The sequence below is a fragment of the Myzus persicae genome, unplaced genomic scaffold (genome assembly GCF_001856785.1).
Source record: "Myzus persicae strain clone G006 unplaced genomic scaffold, MPER_G0061.0, whole genome shotgun sequence".
Taxonomy (NCBI): Eukaryota; Metazoa; Arthropoda; class Insecta; order Hemiptera; family Aphididae; genus Myzus; species Myzus persicae.
In genome coordinates, this window is record NW_019102925.1 from 366,088 (window position 1) to 372,587 (window position 6,500).

A 6,500-nucleotide genomic window follows, 5' to 3' on the forward strand; every position below is an offset into this window, starting at 1 on the left:
TTTTTGGCTGTGAGTTTATTTGATGATAGTCGTAAGGAGCTATTTTTGTCACTCCTGATAGTGTAATCGGTTGCTATGGTCACCATTAGCATTACTATGACAAACACGTAAAATGTAATGTGTACCTAATTATAATTATAATTATTTCTTTGCAATCAAGAGACACGTGGGACATGATCCATTGCGTCTTTGCCCAAAATTGATGTTTTAATTACTTTTAAACGTATAGGAGAGTATAATAATCGTCAGTGTCGTTTTACGGGAATGAAACGACCGCCAAAAACCCTAATCACTTGCGCAGTCTGTAGTCTGTGTGTGTGTGTGTGTGTGTGTGTGTGTGTGTGTGTGTGTGTGTGTGTGTGTCTGTGTGTGAGAGTGTGATGACTAATGTGTGTGTATGTGTGTGTGTGTGTGTGTGTGTGTGTGTNCGCGCGCCGTATCGGAAACGATCTGAACTCGTCGTCGTGTGTGTGTGTGTGTGTGTGTCTGTGTGTGTCTGTGTGTGTGTGTGTGTGTGTCTGTGTGTGAGAGAGAGAATGTGCGTGTGTGTTGTATACTCGTATGTGCGTTCAGGCCATTTCTAAATCGATGGGCGCACAACGTGACATTGAGTGGCGAAATTTCGCGTGTCTATTGTTATGTTATACGATTCGATTAAGACGACGTCAGGGGAGAAAAAAAACAATCTGATCACTTTAAATACGGGGGGGAAAACTGAACGGTTTGAATAAAAAAAAATGAGTGAATTGAACGCGCATTCGGCTGGTAGAGTGGAGGAAACAGGCGTGAAGGACTGTGCAAGATATCTAGGTATTTACGATGTACCTATCACATTTATACATCGACGAAAAGAAAATTATACTCTCGGGCGACCTCGACAACGATAATCTAAACGGCTGAACAGATATAATATTATTACCGATTTTCGTTTTCGTGGACAGTTCATCGCAGCTCATTAAATCTAATGTCATAATACACGGCGTACAGTGTGTTAAACCGTCATTTTCAGTAACCACGTAAGACTCAAGTATACATAATATTATTATTTCACGGACTATACGGACGGCGAGGACATGCTGCGACCACCGAGTTCGCGGTGTGATGTTTGCGTGCCGAGTTATTGAATGCGACGTTAAATCAAACTATAAAAAACACCGACGGAGAACGGAAAATAGTAAAATACACGGTATTCCGGTAAAGCGGATTCAAAAAGTGTTTTGCCGAAGTGAATACTGTGTTCCATTATATTACCGGAACCGCGTGTAGGTACGCACAACGCGACGTTTCGACTTCCGGGCAGCCTCGTGCACGGGGAAATCGACGTTACATTACACGTGTCGTTACCTGCGTTATTTATTATGCACGAGTTTAATGCCGATCCGCGGTTATTACCGCGAAACGATGCGTTTCGACTACCATGGCGGGCCGAAATGATATCGCGCCGGTAACCGGTACTGTAATAATAACGACGTGTGGTATACATACATTATTATAATATTATATTATACAAACGGCGGCGGGTACCTATATATTTTAATATAGGTATCTCCGGTGCCGCACACAGCAACGCGTTTGTTATAATGCACGCGGTTATTACGGGCCGCGATCACGACACTAATAAAGTAATTATCTGCGTGACGGGCGGGGCGACGTAGGAGGCGGTGGGGGCGAGCATATAAAAAACATCGTACCGGCGAGGTCCGCCGAGTCGTCCACAAAAGAATGTCGAAAAACTGGTTTGGGTACCCGCAGACGGTTTCGACGACCGGCAGCGCGCCAGACCGAAGTCTGCTCCGCCTTTTTTTATACTCGCGCCACACGCGCACACAAACGCACACACACACGATTGAACTCGAACACACACTCGCGAGGGTCTCACTCGCGTACATGCGAAGGTACTTCCATGCTAGAAAATAGAAATCCAATTAGAGGCCGAGGCTCCCATTGTTGCGGGCCAGATGAATTATTATCATCATTATTATGATGTTACTATTATTATTATTTATTATTATTATTATTATTATTATTATTGTACGGACTCGGTGCTACGGAAATCGGTCCGGCGGCGCTCGCGGGTGTGAACACCGCCTGTATGATATTATTATTATTATTATTATTATTATTACTGTGGCCGATGATTACGTTGATGTCTTCATCGCGTCTCTCGGTCGGATATTCAGTCATCGTTTCCTTCGGCGGTGCGCGTCGCCTGTCCTTGTATATTATGATATTATAGGTTTTTTTTCTACATTATCCGATATTACACTATTATTCTCGCCGCCGCTATATTTACCACTTTAATAGAAATACCTGTTCACTCGTGTTATGTGATACATATTTTTTTATTACTATAGAAAAAAATATATTGTGCCGTATCGCACCGTACACGCAACAACGTTTCCGATCATCATAATAAAATATTTTTACTATTATTATTATTATTATTGTTGTTGTTGTTGTCTTGTGAGTTGTGTGGGTACACGCGGCTTACGAATCGAATTCGTGATATTTCATACACGTACTTATGTCGTTTATCATCTCAGAAATAATATCGCAGTGTTTTTTTTTCTTCTTTCCGACCGACAATTTATTCGAAAACGCATACGTTTATTTCATATTTTCGTATTGGTACCTATGCCACCTAATACTTCACTATATGTGTTCAAATATTTTATCGGGAGCTTTTTTCATTTTTTATGCATTCGTCTCGTCACGTACAGTCGTGTCTTCACTTTTAGCCGTCCGTCTTTCACTCAATTTTTGTATTTCACGAATTCACGTCACAATTAAGCTGTCGATAAATTGTTGATCACTATACCACCACTTGAATAAAATTACCCGATCGGTTTTTTTGTATGAAGGTCTTTATTTAAATTAACACAGTAGGTAGGTATTATAGTCGTCGTGTAGACTAAATATTTATTCGATCATGTCCACCTCCACATGAAAAATAGGCGTTAATCATATAGGTACGTGGACATTGTGGTAACTAACAATTTCCAACACCTTGAAACAGTATTTTTATACCTTTAAGCCATAATTACAAATAGGTATTAACACTATGAGGTTTTCACCATTTTATGTGTTTTTAATCACATTCTTTTTTATATTTTTTTGTTTACACATTTTAAATAATATTATTAGGTACGATAATATTCTAAGCATTGTTTCGTTTTACAACAATCGAAGTTAAGTTTCAAAAGTTTTGTCAAAACCGCATAAAAGTGAAATTGAATTAAAATCTTTGTAATTTTGGTTTAATTTTATTTTTTTTAAGTTTCGCCTTTTTGTATTTATGCAAAATACTAATGCATTAGCATGTATTTTATTAGACGGTTGACTTACTTTTTTAACTTTTATGAAAATGAATATTTGAGAAAATACTATTCTGGAAAACCCACGTATTATTTTTTATAATCATAATATTGTATAAAAATAAAATCATTTAAAATATGTACCGGAAAAAGGTACGCAATTTAAATATAGCTATGTATAAAAGCAGTGTAAACACGTTATACATATATATATTATTTCACTTGGTTTTCTCTCGAGTTTATTAGATACTTAAATACTACATTTGTTGTATTGATACACCAATTAAAATGCATAGGTTATAGGGAAAAAAAATGCATGTACTTTGTCTTGATTATGCGTGCTAAGTTGTGATTATTATTATGTATGAACCAACTATTACTGTTTTTGAGCATTTAATTTTTATAATTTATTTTGACTGGCTATGTCTCTTAAAACAGTTTATTTGAAAAACATTAAACCTATACTACAGCTGTATATTATGCTATAATTGTTATCACGATAATAATAATATACAGCGCACATATTTTGTTTTGTGCCGTTTTTAAAAGTTAATTAAAAAGGGTAGGTACCTCTTGGATCTTGTATTATAGTATAATTTAACATCTAACATCAAAGAAGAATATTCACTATAAGATACGGTGCTCATAAAGACGAACAAACACGAAAAGCATAATATTTATCAATATATCATATAATTATTTTACTTTTAGACATTTTAGTTGTGCAGCTTTCCCATCAATCGCATACAAATTAATTTAAGAGATAGTAAACAATGTTTGTAATTTGTATACAAACTCAAAATTTAAATCCTGTAAAACATAAAATCTGTTGGTTTTATCAGAGCGAAATATAATGAAAAAAAAAGTTTTTACAAGTACATTTAAGAATGAATACAGTCGGTCTTTGTATTGTTTCTACTTCTTAAACTATACAATATTTTACATAATGTGGTAAGGTACGTTTTACTCACACGTAGGTAGTGTAGCTGTACATTAAATACAATCTGTGAATATTTTTTTTTGTATTAAATCCTTAAAACTTTGTAAGATGTACTTCATTACATACAACTACCTACAGACATATATTTATGCATTATAATGCGCGTACAACATGACGTGTTTATTATATTGTTCGTTTATTTATTTTACACACATTTTTGACGTATAGTTATAAATATTTTTAAATGTGTTTCATGTGTTAAGGTATTATTAAGTATTGACTATTGCTACGTTTTTTTTTGCACCCGCAGATATATTTTAGGTGACCGTATATTTAGTAATAATCAGTAGCACACACAGGTTTTCCATTAACCAGTGCAGTTATAATAACATTGCCCCCAAATTTATTTCGGTATACATTTCATTTCACGATCTTATGATCCAGATGAATAGTTATGCACTTATAGTGTTTGCTCCAGAGACACGAGTGTGCCCAATTGTATACAGGCAACGGGATCCACGGGAAACCAGTGACCAGTAAACCAGCACAACTTGGTACCCTACTTGGGTGCCATCTGCAATAATTATTTTTGATCATATATAATAATAAGAAAAACAGTCATATTAACACATTCGGTTTATGACTAGAGTCAAAATTATTGAAAGGCATTACAAAGAACTTATGCCGTTATTTCTTTAATAATAATACAAAGTCTTTAACTAAAATGTTCAATGTTCATATATTAAGCTAGACTTTAACATGGAAGCGTACAGTAGTTATCAAAAGAGGTCGCGTTCTATAGTCATTTCTTTAAAGCAAACAAACTTAAAGGTAAAGTCTTATTGAAAAGCTCTCAGTATACATACATTTACTTTAAACATGTGTTGTGTGTACCAATATATTGTAAGGAAAGCAAACAAATTCATACACATTACACACACTACATGTCATGCGTAGTGTGTGTTAGAGAATCTGAAAAGTTATAGCGATTTCATTGAATCTTTAGGTAAATAAATTAAATACTTTTTATTCGGATTATTAACTAAACGTTTCCAAAATGGGCATGTATACCCATTATTGTATGTGATTTAAAATAATCAACCTGACACAATAATACTTTGCTAACCCTTAGTTCTTATTAAATATTCCGAAATATTATATTTTTATTATATGTATACTGTGTAACTTCCCTCTGTTTAGGGTTACCAGCACAAAAAAAAACAGTATATACCTAAATATTTCTATGGTTATTATATCTCAAACATTTTCCTAATTTTTGTTTAATTATTATTAGTTTACACTTTATAATTGGGTATTATACTAAAAATGTGGAATATTAAAAAAAATAAATATAATTTATATTTATAGTTTATATAAAAAACAAATGTGTGTCACATAATACATAAAAATCGATTTTATATGTCATTGTGCGTGTTAAAATGTATACTATTAACATTGTATTTTATACCAATTGTTTAGTAAACAATTGTTGTCAAACCAGGAATAACGGTGATTATAATATTATATACCTAATATGATTTATCATCATTAATAATTCATCCAATAGCGTTCAATTTATTTTTAATATATACACAACGAAGGCAGTTAATGGACTGAAACAAAATATTTACTAATAGATTTGAGTTTAAATATAACAAAAAATTATGTAATCATGAAAATATTATTTTAATACAATAAATATAAGTTCTAAGTATTATATTATCTAACTATCTAATAAGGTTCACACAGTAAATGTAATATTTCCTATTACATAATTTACTATTTTATACGAGATCCATTAAAATAACAAAATATTAACTCAAATTATTCAATCTGTATACAATTAATAAATTATTTTCTGATTATTAATAAATGAAATATTATGTAAAACTTCGTTAAACATTCATTCGATAACACATTTTCATTTTTGTTTTCTTATTAATAATTTAACATTTTAACTCCGGTTTCAGTAAATGCATTACAATTTTGTTTCAGTTAACAAACTAATAAACATGCATTTCTCATAAAGTAATTTTTATTATTAATTGGCGGTTTCTGCATAGGTTCTAACTAGTACCTTGGATTGTAAATAGTTAAATTGTCATCTCAAAATATTGTCATAGTATATGCAAAATTTTACTATTATTTTTTGAGGTTTTTTAGTCTGCTAAACTTAGTGTTTGTCTCTCTGATTGAATTCTACTGGATATCTTTTTTGGTACGTTTTTTGAATACCCACCTATTTT

General features: G+C 32.9%; 2 protein-coding genes across 3 annotated transcripts in view; one reads left to right on the forward strand and one right to left on the reverse strand.

Annotated features, from left to right (window-relative positions):
• LOC111033413 (semaphorin-2A) overlaps nt 1-6,500 on the reverse strand; it is a 373,923-nt gene that overhangs the window by 361,874 nt on the left and 5,549 nt on the right. The gene's annotated exons all lie outside the window — the stretch shown is intronic.
• The window catches only part of LOC111033411 (uncharacterized family 31 glucosidase KIAA1161), a 92,374-nt gene that overhangs the window by 43,992 nt on the left and 41,882 nt on the right, over nt 1-6,500 (forward strand). The gene's annotated exons all lie outside the window — the stretch shown is intronic.